This window comes from Cupressus sempervirens, chromosome 10 (genome assembly GCF_028749045.1).
Source record: "Cupressus sempervirens isolate cs-2001-9-10 chromosome 10, ASM2874904v1, whole genome shotgun sequence".
Taxonomy (NCBI): domain Eukaryota; kingdom Viridiplantae; phylum Streptophyta; class Pinopsida; order Cupressales; family Cupressaceae; genus Cupressus; species Cupressus sempervirens.
Genome location: NC_143127.1, coordinates 424,604,460 through 424,618,396, shown reverse-complemented (window position 1 = coordinate 424,618,396; position 13,937 = coordinate 424,604,460). Strand labels below are relative to the sequence as shown.

Here is a 13,937-nt window from a genome sequence, read left to right as displayed (position 1 = left end):
ACATCCCCAATAAAGTTATACATAGAAAGCAAAATTGTAAAGTCCTAAAAGATGAAATTAACCCAAAAAAAAAAATTTAAATACCATGACACGAGAAAGTCCTAGACCAAAATGCATGGTAATCAAATGATTTTTTTCAAATCAACAAACATACTTCTCAAATTTTGTATTGAAAATGAATAACTGCTAACAAATAGCCAAAAAGCTTTCCCCTATATAGAAAAATTGTTTCAGTTAATGTTCTTTCAATAGATGTTAACTGTAGTTTAAGAAAATACTTGTCATAACTTGGATATCTTTTGCATTGCACAATTTCCATGGGAATTTCCCGCAAAGATAGGGTGTGCGAAGGAAGGATAAAGTAAAAGGATCACGCATTTAAAAATTTTAAAAGTCCTGGTAAAAATCATATTTAAAGCCTCGTGTGAACAGGATCAGCCGTTTCCAGCTACAAGTCTATATATGCTCCTAAATGAGCCTAAACTCCATCATCCTAGTAAGCATGTATTGGCATATAAAGCACAAATCCATTTCCACTATAAAAATTAATATAGAATTGAATAAAAAGTAGGAGATCCACTTTTGCTCGCCTATCCAGCAAATGATCATCTTTTGTAGCGTTCTGCACCAATACTCTGTGCTTTACATGTTCTAGACAAGTCTTCGTAGGGGTGTGGAACAGTTTGGCATCCCTTCAACCTAGTCGCAGCTTTCAAGTCACAAAAATGCCTACATGTGTTGGAGATGTAAGCAATTCGTGAACTAAAAAATTACCAGAAATTTTAAAAGCTCAGTAGAAAGCGAATAATATTAAGGAAAATACTAAAGACCTAAAGCCCAAAGTACTCCTTATGCAACAGCAGGTTTTCTCAGTAGAATGTCATTTGCTTGGGTGAAGCCTTTTCTTGATGCTGGCCATAAGAAACGTTTGGACAAAGATGATGTACCTCAAGTTGCAGACACCCACAAGGCTGATTACATTTACCATAAATTTAGAAACCAGCTGGATGCCAAAGGAAGTGGTGCTTTGTCTTTAGCAAAAATGGCACTTGTCATTGTCCAAAAGGATCTAATTTTTACAGCATTCTTGGCATTGATGACTTCTTGTTCATCATATGTAGGCCCGTATTTTATAGATAGCTTTGTACGATGTCTTGCTGACAAGGAACAGTTTGCTAGTGAAGGCATTGTTCTAGCTTGTGCGTTTCTTATTGCAAAGGTAGTAGAATCTTTGTCACAACGGCATTGGTTTTTTATAACAGTCCACATGGGCATACGTGTCAAGGCAGCATTGACAGCTGCAATATACAAGAAGGGCTTGGTGCTTTCAAGCCAGGCAAGACAAAAGCATACAAGTGGTGAGATTGTCAATTACATGAGTGTTGATGCTAACCGTATTGGAGATTTCAGTTGGTATCTTCATGATATATGGACATCACCTTTGCAAGTTCTTCTGGCCCTGGGTATTCTATATCAGAACTTGGGATTGGCCTCTCTTGCAGGAGTGGCAGTTATGGCCCTAATTATGATGGCGAATTTCCCACTAGGGAAAATGCAAAAAAAATATAACGTAAAGATCATGGAAGCAAAAGATGGAAGGATGAAGGCTACATCAGAAATATTGAGAAATATGAAAATCTTCAAATTGCAAGTGTGGGAGACCATATTTCTGCACAAACTCAAAACATTGAGGCAGGAAGAAGATAATTTTGGTCACAGAAACATTCCCCCAACACCAATTTGAAAACCATGAGAGGATTTCTTTCTACTTACCTTATATATTGTTTAAATTTTGCATCTTTAGGTTCGAAACTCATGCCAAGCTTGAAAGTAAACCAATCTTTAACAATCCACGTTCACCAGAGTCAAGCTAAAAACAAATTGCATTTTTCTATTGAGAAAGCATTCTCTATCTGCTTTCCTTATTATATTATCATCCTTTAAGCATGTATAGCTCTTGAAAAACTACTGGCCACAGTTTGCAAGGAAATACAATGCACATAAAATTACAATTTGAACATCTGGTAAGACCGCCATGACCAGAGGATACAAACTCTTAGCTTTTCTAATTCCAGTTGTTTAATTCCAGTCGTTGGTGCACATTCAATGCAAATAGATTTTTGTAGATGGCTACATTAAATTTTCACACCGACCTCATGAAGGGGTATTCTCTTGGGATCCTACTGCCCCTAGTCCAACCATTAGAGGCATAGATGTTCAAGTGAAGAGAGGCATGAGGGTTGCAGTGTGCGGAACAGTTGGTTCTAGCAAGTCAAGCCTTCTCTCGTGTATACTTGGGGAGATACCCAAAATATCAGGATCTGTGAAAATAAGTGGTACCAAGGCATACGTTAGTCGGTCCCCATGGATACAAAGCGAAAAAATTAGAGACAATATTCTTTTTGGGAAGGAATGGGACAAAGCCAGGTATAAGAGTGTACTGCAGGCCTGTGCATTTGAAAAAGATCTTGAATTGTTCCCATATGGCGACCAAACAGAAATTGGAGAAAGAGGAATAAATGTTGATTGTCAAAACCTCCAGAAGCAGGACAGTAGCAAAAAATCAAGAGAGGTAGAAGAAGATCTTGAATCAAAAACTAATGAAGGGAGTGAAATAGAAAAAGGTGTTAAAAGTTCACAGCTTGTGCAAGAAGAGGAACGAGAGAAAGGCACGGTGAGTCTGTGGGTGTACTGGTCTTACATCACTGCTGGATATAAAGGGGCTTTGATACCCATCATCTTATTGGCACACACAATATTTCAGCTACTTGAAATAGGTAGCAACTACTGGATGGCGTGGGCGACCCCCGTGACTGAATATCAAAAGCCCCCTGTTAGCAGCGAAAAAATAGAGAAACAACAAGCTCATCCAAAATCAGGCTACTTGGAGCTAAAAATACTGAAGTCAAATCTCAACTACTCTCAACTGTTGCAAATACGGCCGAATTATTTTTCAACGGGTATTCCTAGTTGATCATCCATGATGACTAAAACCCATGAGGCTTACAGGGCGGGGCAGTGGGACAGACAGTGCAGAGCAGCGGGTAGGGAAAGAGAAGCTCCACGTAGCATCGGGTGGGAGGGAACTGAACTATAGGGCCGAGCTACCAAAAGGCCAAACCAATATTGAAGAGTAAATAAAAAGATAAGCCATGTATACACACAGAACGCATATCAAACTTGAAACAATTTTCTAGAGAAAGTAGTGAACGAAGCAGTATCAACAAATGAAAAACATACCTATTTTCTGCAACAAAATCCTAAGCAAAATACATTACAGAAGGAGAAAAACATACCTGTTTTCTGCAACAAAACTACTTCTCAGAAGCATACAGAAGGGACTGTCCAATTTTCCCAATGCCTCTAAAATCAACAATTACTAATAAATAGGAACTTTAGATGACCAGAATTGAAGAATCCAATTAAATGCAGTCGACCGACAGCCGAAAAACATTCCCCAAGACAATGAGTAAAAGACAAACCAAAGAATTGTGACCACATTTTCTCCCAAAACTGACATCTTCGCTGACAATATGACACCTATACAGTGCACAGCATAAATCCAAATCAAAATACGGTGGATTTCCTAAAGATTTAGATCTGGGAATTGGCTGAGCATAGTGGTTCAGATAAGACAATTGACGAAACATAAAGCCAAGCAATAAAGACTACAAAGAAAAAAATGTCATTGACAATACGCTTATTTAATGTTAGATCAAACGTTGTCAAAATTGGCCAGATATTGTTCAAAGATAGGTGAATAATATTAATGAAATCACTATTTCTATGTTCCATCCATCCGCCAGCATTGCCACAAATTCATTTTTTAATACAATGGAAAAAGCTCAATACCCTACTGTTCACCACAACAGCCAATGGGAAATTTGAATTTAACATGTTCTTATAAATGAAAATAATGGCATGAATTCAAAAACATTATGAAACCAGGTTGGAATGCATATATAAAAAATTTCAATTGGTCAAAACTTATTGAAAATTTGCATCCACTTGGATGCTATAGTATCCTGCCATACGGCAGGAACTAATAATACAACTACAACACAATATAATCTAAAAGAAAAAAAATTTAAAAAATTTAGACATATCTTGTACTTTAGTAAAAAAAGATGAAAGCCTTTAGAAATGTGAATTAAAAATAATCAACCAATGTTATAAATAAGAAAAAATAATTCTAGAGGATTCTATAATCAATGCTCACATAGGACAAATGTTGACTTCAAAATAATTTATAAGCCACAACTATAAAGAAAAATATCTCATGGCATCTATTCCAAGCAAACTTATGTAACACAACAATCAAGAGGATAAGAAAGGTCATATTTCTCATTGTTTATTGTGTTGTCTTGTTTTGTTTTGTTTTTTTTAATTTTTAGAAATGGAATACAACTGTAACCACAATCTATAAATGTTTGACAATATCTATCATTCTTGTAATTATTATTCTTAGTAATGATATCTATAGTTTGGTAAAAGAGAAAAAAATAAATTATTTTGTGTATTAAAAAAAATGAAAAACTTCCAAACTCATGACTGTAGCACACATAGGCCAATCAAATTGCATAAAAATAAGTTTCACTAAATTTGTAAAAAAAATTTAAAAAGATATGTCTATAATTTTAGAAAAAGATAATAAATAAATAAAAGTCTCTGATTGGACAAACTAATTTTTCAATATAATTTTTCATAATAATCAAAAATCGTATATTAAGCACATTATATTGTTCTATATTTTATTTATGCACAAAATTATTGTGATCTAAAATATACAGACAGATCTTGGCAAAAAAACTCAATTATTTTACAACAAAATTGATTCTACATAATAGATCATAAATCTCAAATTTTAAAAAATCAATCTCAAATTTTGAAAAAAAAAATCAATTTTTTTACAACAAAATTGATTTTAAACAATAGACTTGGACAAGCTTTCATAAATAAATTTCACTTGTATCTTGAAATCTCTCTCATGTTCAAAGGTGAAGTGAATTATGTTGAACTTACATCCTATAAATACAATTAAACACCCAAATAGACATTTACACAAACAACACAAAGACAACACATTTACACAAACAACACTAAACACAAAAAACACTCATCACAAACTATACTCAAATTTTTAATATATTTTTCCACAATAATTAGAAGTCATATATCAAGCACATTATATTGTTCTAAATTTTATCCATACACAAAATTATTGTGATTTAAAATATACGTATAGAACTTGGCAAAAAAAAAACTCAATTATTTTACAACAAAATTGATTCTACACAATAGATCATAGCTCTCAAATTTTGATAATTTGATTTCAAATTTTGAAAAAAAAAAAATCAATTATTTTACAACAAAATCAATTCTAAACAATAAAATTGGACAAGCTTCCATAAATAAATTTCATGTAAATATGATGATCACAAAAGATAATACAACTACAACACAATATGTTCTAAACAATAGATTTGGACAAGCTTCCATAAATAAATTTCATGTAAATATGATGATTACAAAAAATAATATTACTACAACACAATATAATCTTTAAAAAAAAGAATAGAAAAATCTCAAACATAACTTATACTTTAGTAAGAAGAGATGAAAGTTTTTTAAAATGTGAATCAAAAACAATCAACCAATGCTATAAATGAGAAAAAAATAATTTTAGAGAATTTCATAATCAATGTTCACATAGGACAAATGTTGACTTCAAAATAATTTATAAGTCACAACTATAAAGAGAAATATCTCGTAGCATCTATTCCAAGTAAACTTATGCAACACAAAAATCGTAAAAGACAAGAAAGGTCATATTTCCCATTGTTTATCGTGTTGTTTTGTTTTGTTTGTTTGTGTTGAATTTTTAAAAATGGAATACAACTATAACCAAAATCTATAAATGTTTGAGAATATCTATCATTATTTTTTTTTTTTAGTTTTGATATCTAAAGTTTGGCCAAAAAAAAAAAAAATTGTGTGCAAAAAAATTTTAAAAACTTTCAAACTCATTACTGTAGCACACATAGGCCAATCATATTGCATAAAAATAAGTTTCGTGCCCCAAATTTTACAAGACAAAAACACAACTAATTTTATTTTAAACAAGGGAGAAATATGAACATAAGATACATAATATATTCTTAAACTTGGAGGTGATAAAGTTAGATGATGGAATGAAGTTTGTTCCACTCATAATCTAAATTTTGAGTTCTCTATGAGGTGGTCACCTGGTTGCTGGTTACTGAATGTAAAATTAAGTTAATATTTTATGGTTATAAGCCATTTATCTTCTACACTCAAATTGTGACACTCTGATGTGCAAGTGAGATTCAAATTTTGGATTAATGTAGTTGTAAAAGTTCTAAAGATTGCGACGAGAAGATGTTTTATAATTGACCTAAGTGTTTTATCTACAAGTCCTACTCCAACCATATTTTCTCCATTAACCTTCCATTTCATTATTTGCATAACATATATATAATCCCCTAAACCTCTTACACCTCACCCTTCCTTGGCCTTGATCACTTTGATATACTACTAATGGATATTTTAATTATCTTTTATATATTTATCTGATTCTTCTTCTTTTTAATTATTTATTATTTTTATTTTTATTTGATTATTGCTTACTTACTTATCGGGTGTGGATTTTAAAATTAAGTATTTAATATGTATTGATTTTAATTTCAACTAATTCTTTATTTATTTATCAATAATTCAAAGTACCAATAATCTAAAAGAAAGTAAATCAATGTGATTAATTAATATTAACATGTCGCAAAAAAGATAAGAAATTTTTAAAAAACTAACATTGCTAACCATCGTCATTTTTGTCCATAAAATTAAAATGCTAATAATTTTCTCATAAATATCATACATTCATAATTATTCCTTAAAACAACCTAGTTTATTAATTTAGTTTAACCCTTAATTACATTTTTCATTAAATAAATTCAATATTATTATATTCCTACAACCTAGCTTTACTTCTACCTAACCATATCTTCAAATAACAAACAACAATTAAATAATATCAACATACTTTTTTTTTAAAATAAAAAAAATGCATTATTTATGTACTTCTTTACCACCCTACTTACTAACTCCTAAATGAAAAACACTAATATTATCATCTTTCCCATGCGAATTTTCATGGAGGAAGAGTCACGTGCCACTAAACTCTTATCCAAGTGGGTTGATAGGGTCCCATCATGTTTATCAAGGTGATTCTATCAAATCTCAAAAAGATAGGCATTAATGACATGTTTCTTTTCAATGTTCAAACACCCAAATTCTTTGTCATATGTATGGCTCTCTTAAACTAGGTGTGGGTGGTTGCAAAACTTAAAGCTTTCACCTTTTTACATCTTTCAAATAAGGTGTCTAAGGAGAGTTTAATTGATGTCAGACATGACATGTTTGATTTTAATACTCTTTTTAAGGTCAACCATTCACATGGTTTCCTAGTGGAATTCCCATTATATATATATATATATATATATATATATATATATATATATATATATATATATATATATATATATATATATATATATATATATATATATATATATATATATATATATATATATAACTTGAAATTGCTTTAGATAGAATATGATCTAAGGTACGTCTAGGTGGAGGTTTAAATTAGAAATATATATTAGTACCACCTTTATTTATTATGTTGCTCCAAGTTAGGATTATAATAACAATATATTTTTATCCCTTTCTTGATATATATATATATATATATATATATATATATATATATATATATATATATAATTTTTATTTTATTTTCTTTGTTTGTTCACCTATTAAATGATTGTTGACATTGTACTAGGTCCCTTCAAGTTGATTATCCTCTTGTAAGGCAAAGTTATTATAATGATGAGTTAATGTTTTTTTCTTTTAAATACTAGCATTGGTAGGAAAATGTTACTTTATTCTAATATTATTATTTTATTAACTATATTATAGGAGAGAGGTCTTTTTTGAAATATCATACATTTTTCAACAAGTTAACATGCATCTATAGGCCTTATTAATAGAGTTAAACTCATTTGCCTAATTATCATCCTATGTTCTCTATAGTTATATTTAATTGAGTTGATGACATACTAACATAGTATAATGCCTCCATTACTTCATCTAAATAGAAATCTAATATATTGTTTATAACCACTATCCAATTTGTTAACCAACTTTAGTTTTCGAATATTTTTATTCGAAGCACAAATGAAATGTTTGCATGCAACTTTATGAACATCAAGTATTTCAATTTCATGGATGATATCTATTTACAACTATATTCTAAATACAAAAGAAGGGACAAAATTAACAATGAAAAAATCATATCATCAATGAGGCTACTAAATTGAAGGTGTTAAAATACTCTACAGAATGGGGAGTGGAGCGTGCAGAGCGAGCAGGAATGGGTCTTTGAATCAGCGGCAAGGTGGGAATGGGATTTTGAATCAGCAGCTAGGCGGGAATCGGGAGAACACAGGCGTTGGGGGGCAATCTGCAGCTACAGGGCAGGAATCAGAGGTGAATGATGCGGATGCCTCAAAGGATGGGGACCCATGGGAGTTGCTGCCTCACCCAGGTGAGAAGATTCCTCCCCTTCACTCGGGTGGTGGGTCGCTTGGGGCCTGGGGGCACTGGTCAAACCTTTTTGGAGTCAAACCATCAGGTAAGTCGACATTCCCAAAAGTCATTGATAAATTAGACAAGGAGAAGGGTATCTTTGCTCTGGAAGTTCCTCGGGAAATTATAGACCACAATATCCTCAGTATGGTGAATACTCTGGTGGGAAAATTTATAGGGCCAAGGCCCAACATTAATGTTGTGAGGGTTTTTTCTAGAAACAAATGGGATTTAAAGGGGCATGTAGAGGTGATAGCAATGGCTAAAGGTTGCATGACTTTTGAGTTTTCTTTCTCGGAAGACTTTTCCAGAATCCTGTGCATAGGGAACTGGTCTATGGGGAGATCTACTTTAATCTTGCAGAAATGGTATTCCAATCTGGACTTGAATAATGATTTCCTATCCCAGGCTCTAGTTTGGATTAGACTCCCAGAATTGCCCATGGAATACTAGCATGAGGAAGTCTTTGATGGCATTCCCAAGTCTTTTGGAGAGCTTCTTTCCATTGATCCTGTAACGGCAGCTAAGAAGAGACTTACCTATGCAAGGATATGTGTAGGAGCGACCGAAGGACAGGATATGCCTCAAGTTATAGAATTTCAATCTCGATTGGGAAGCTTGACTATGAAAGTGTGCCTTTTGCGTGCTTCCATTGTAAGAAGGCAGACCACAAGGCTGGATTCTGCCCACTATTCAAAGGAAAGGGAATGGGGGGAAAGGCCCGCCCTCAAGGTGGGAAGAAAGTTGCTCATGTTCCCAAAAAGATTTGGAAGTAGAAAGAAATACAAGTCAAGAAAAATGGAGAGGCTAAAGGAAAAGCTAATGATTCTGTTCCTAACCTCCAAGTTGAACCCCAGTACCTCCAGGTTGTAGTGGATGCACTGGAAGGAGAAGGGAATGAGACAACTGAGGACAAAACCAACCCTTCCCATGTGAAGGAAACCAAGGATAATCTCGAAGAGGCAAGTATTATGGAGTCTCAAATCCCTGACAATTTTGAGGAGGTTGATCTGAACCTTTCCTCTATCCCAGACTCTATGGAGGAACAAAAGGAAGGGGAACCAATGTCTCAAAACTCCACAAACCCGATTAGTAGGGAACCCCCTGTGATAGTGAATAGAATCTTAGAACGGATGTCTGCTTCAACATCGGAACAACTGGCTAGGCTAGATGCTTTGTTTGATTTATGTAAAGAAGAAGAAGAGCCACCTTGGATAGAAGTCAGAAGAAGAAAGAAGAAGAATAGCTAGGACCCCTCTCCTGCCTCTCCTGCTTCAACTAGAAGCAAGGCCAAGGCAGATCTTGATCATAAAACCAACCCGGTGGGAAGGAAAAACAAGAATGAAATTAGGAAGGAGGAAGCAAGAAGAAACATCATGGATGGAACGTAGCGCACCATCCAGGAAGCCTACTCATCAATTAAAGCATGAAGATCCTCTCATGGAATATTCATGGACTCAATGGAATCCACAAGCAAGAAGTTGTAAGGAATATGATAAGGGATCAAAGGCATGATATATTTCTTATTCAGGAAACGAAAATGAAGAAAGAAAATCTAGAAAATATTAGATTCAACAGCAACATGAATGGAATTGCCTCAAACTCAGAAGGAGCATCTGGAGGGTTGCTGCTATTATTCAATAACAGACATTTCAATATTATGCCTGGGTATGATGAGGATAACATCCTCTTCTGTAGAGTTCAACATTTGCAAACTAATGATTGCTAGTTTTTAGTGAACATTTATGCTCCCAACAACAAGAGAGATAGAAAAAATTACTGGGTCAAAGTTGGAAAGTTGGTGCATGCCAGTGACATTAAGAAAGGCATAATCCTAGGAGACTTCAACTCTCTGCTGGAGGACAAGGAGAAGATGGTAGGATTGCCCCCGCATTGGGAAAGTAAGCAAGATCTTTCTAATTTCATCAATGACCTGGCCCTAATGAATTTGGAGCTCTCAAGGGGTACCTTTACCTAGTCTAACAAGAGAGCTAGTCAGGACTGCATTCAGGTCAGATTGGACAGAGCTTTAATCTCCCTAGATTGGTTGCACTCTTTTAGTTGTAGATTATCTCTGCTTCCTAGAGTTGGTTCTGACCATTCCCCCATTTCTCTTGCGATGTCCCCTCTTCAGTCCAAGAGAAATTGCCCTTTTAGGTTCAAGAAAATGTGGACTACTCACCCCGACCTATTGGATAATGTCAAAAGATGGTGGGGGATTGGTGTTGATGGCTCAGCCATGTTCAGAGTCACTAGAAAGCTCAGCAATGTGAAGAGGATGGTAAAAATTTGGAACAAGTCTGATTTTGGCCATATTTTCCATGACAAGGAGGAGTTGTCAAACAATCTATCTATTATCCAAGATAGTATACAGAAGGAAGGATATAATGAGAGTAACAGGGAGGCTGAGCTATTGATCCTGTCAAATCTTCATAACATAATCAACAGGGAGGAAAAGTTCTAGAGGCAAAAATCTTGAATCACATGGCTTAAGGATGGAGATCAAAACATGAAGTTCTTTCATCTCTCCACCCTAAAACATAGGGCTAACAATAGGATCTCTGGAATCAGGAAGGGGTAGGTGTTGTTGTCTGAAGATCCAGATATCTCAACTGAAGCAGCCTCCTTCTTCTCTTCTCTTCTCTCTGAGGACCCCCTGCTTTCCAAGGAGGACCAAGAGGATATCATCTCTTGTATTCCTCAGATTATTCAACCTCACCAAAATAAACTTCTCTATGCTATTCCTAATGCTTTGGAAGTTAGAGAGGCCCTTTTCTCCCTACCTGGTGACAAATCTCCTAGTTCGGACAGGTTTCCCACCTTTTTCTTCCAAATGTACTGGCCGGTGGTCATGGGGGATGTGGTTAAGGTAGTTTAGGAGTTCTTTGGAGCTAGAAGTATTCTTAAGGAGATAAATTATACCTTCTTGGTTCTCATCCCTAAATCCCTGAGGGCTAACTCTTTCGACAAGTTCAGACCTATCAGTTTGTGCAACTCTTTCTACAAGATCATCTCTAAAGTTCTCACTTCTAGAATGCTTAAAATCCTGCATCTAATCATATCGCAACAACAATCTAGCTTTTTTCCTAGGAGACAAATCTTGGACTCAGTGTTGATGGTTCATGAGGTTATTCATTCTTTAGAAGCTTCCAAGCAGGAAGGTATGTTGCTCAAACTGGATCTTTCAAAAGCCTATGATCGGGTGGACTGGTCCTTTCTTGGGAAGGTTCTTCAAGCCTTTGGTTTTGACAATAAAGTGTGTAAACTCATTTCTCAATTGGTGTCTACCTCCTCTCTTGCTGTTCTGATTAATAGAGCCCCATCTGATTTCTTTAAACCTTCTAGAGGTCTCAGGCAGGGAGACCCCCTCTCTCCTATCCTCTTCATTATTTTAGCTGAATGCATTTGGAGGCTTATTGAACGTAAAAAGTCTAAAGGAAGTCTTAAAGGGATTAAGCCTTCTTCGAGAAATGTGCCCTTCACTCATCAGCAATTTTTGGACGACACTATAATGGGGGGGGAAGCTTCTGTGAAAGAAGCTAAGACTTTGAAAGAGGTTCTTGATACTTACTCTAGAGGGACTGGACAACTGATTAATTGGAACAAAAGCTCGACCTTCTTTGTTAACACCCCAGTAGTCAGACAAAGGAAAATTTCCAGAATCCTTGGTTGTGGGGTGGGCTCTCTCCCCTCATCCTATCTAGGGTTCCCCTTGGGCTCCTCTCCCCCTGACTCTTTCTGGAATGGCATTCTAGACAGATTCAACAAGAAGATGGTTGGATGGAAAGGTGCCTCTCTCAGCCAGGCTGGGAAATGTTTACTGGTCAAATCCACTCTTCAGAACCTTCCCATTTATGCTCTGAACCTCTTTGAAAATCCAAAGAGACTTTCTATTGACTGGACTTGAAGGAAAGAAAAGGTACCCTCTTGTTGCCTGGGAGAAGGTTTTCCTCCCCAAGAGGTATGGTGGTCTGGGCATCAGAAAGCTTACCCATCTTAATAAGGCACTTCTTGCAAAACAAATCTGGCGAATCTTCAATAACACTGGTGAATGGAGAGACATTCTGGAAAATAAATACCTTAGAAGACCATCTCTTCATTTTACTTTATTTAATGAGGACATCCCTAAAGGGTCGACTGTTTGGAATGGTATCCTAAAGGCTAGGGACCTAGAAAAGGCGAGGGTCTCTTGGAAACTAGGCAATGGGGAGGATATTCAGTTTTGGTCTGACAGGTGGTTATGTCAAGGCCCTCTTTCTAACAACCCAGTATTTGAGAGATGGGTGGAAGAATGCACGGAGCTATATGGGTTTAAAGTAAGCAATTACAGGGTAGTTCAAGAATGGAGAGACCTTTCCCTCATTTTTGAGGATTTGAAACCAATAATGACTATGCTTAACTCTTCGATCCCTAGTAATAATAAGGATGAGCTGGTCTGGAGGGATAATCCCAATGGAAGTTATTCTGTTGCTTCTGGCTACAACTCTCTCTGGGGTTTAAAGGAGAAACCCCCTTGGGCGGATGCCTGGCTCATGGGCCTCACTCCAAAGATCAAAATTTTTTACTAGCTGGCCCTTCAGAACAAAATCCTAATGCAAGATAATCTCATAAAGAGAGACCATGTTATGCCCAGCAGATGCTCACTCTGTAAAAACCAGTCTGAGTCAGGAAATCATATCTTCATTCAATGTGACTTTGCTAGGGAGGTGTGGAGTTCTCTTAATCAGGAAATGGAGATTCTCTGGTGCTGGCTGAATAATCTTATCGACTTTTTCAGTCATTGGAAAAGCCTTTGTAAAATTGCAGGTCGGTAGGATAATTATGCCTAGTTTTTGCCTCACTTCTGCTGGAGCATCTGGAAGGAAAGGAACAACAGAATTTTTAGGGACAGAGAGGAGCCGGCAATAATTCTGGGAAGGAAGATTTTAAAAAACATAAAAGAAAACCTTCAAGTGATGAAGGAGGGGGAAGTTGATATAGGGGACAGGAAGACGGTTAAAGAAAAAGATAGGATGCCAAATGGATTCTACCCTCGGAAGGGTGGTCAAAAGACAACTTCAATGGCACTTCTAAGGGCAACCCAAGCCCCTCTGGAAGTGGTGGAATTATAAGAAACAGTTTTGGGGAGGGGATTGCGGCCTTTGCTCTCCCGCTTGGAATCCAGACCAACCATTTGGCCGAAGCCAGAGCCGCGTGCAGTGTGGTAAAGTTGGCTTTTGAAGCTGGTATTTCCAAACTTTGGCTTGAAGGGGACTCCAAAAACATAA

General features: G+C 35.7%; 1 pseudogene; it reads left to right on the top strand.

Moving 5' to 3' along the window:
* Positions 1-877: 877 nt before the first annotated feature.
* On the top strand, positions 878-1,744 carry LOC149534513 (ABC transporter C family member 3 pseudogene; annotated as a pseudogene).
* The last annotated feature ends 12,193 nt before the right edge of the window (positions 1,745-13,937 follow it).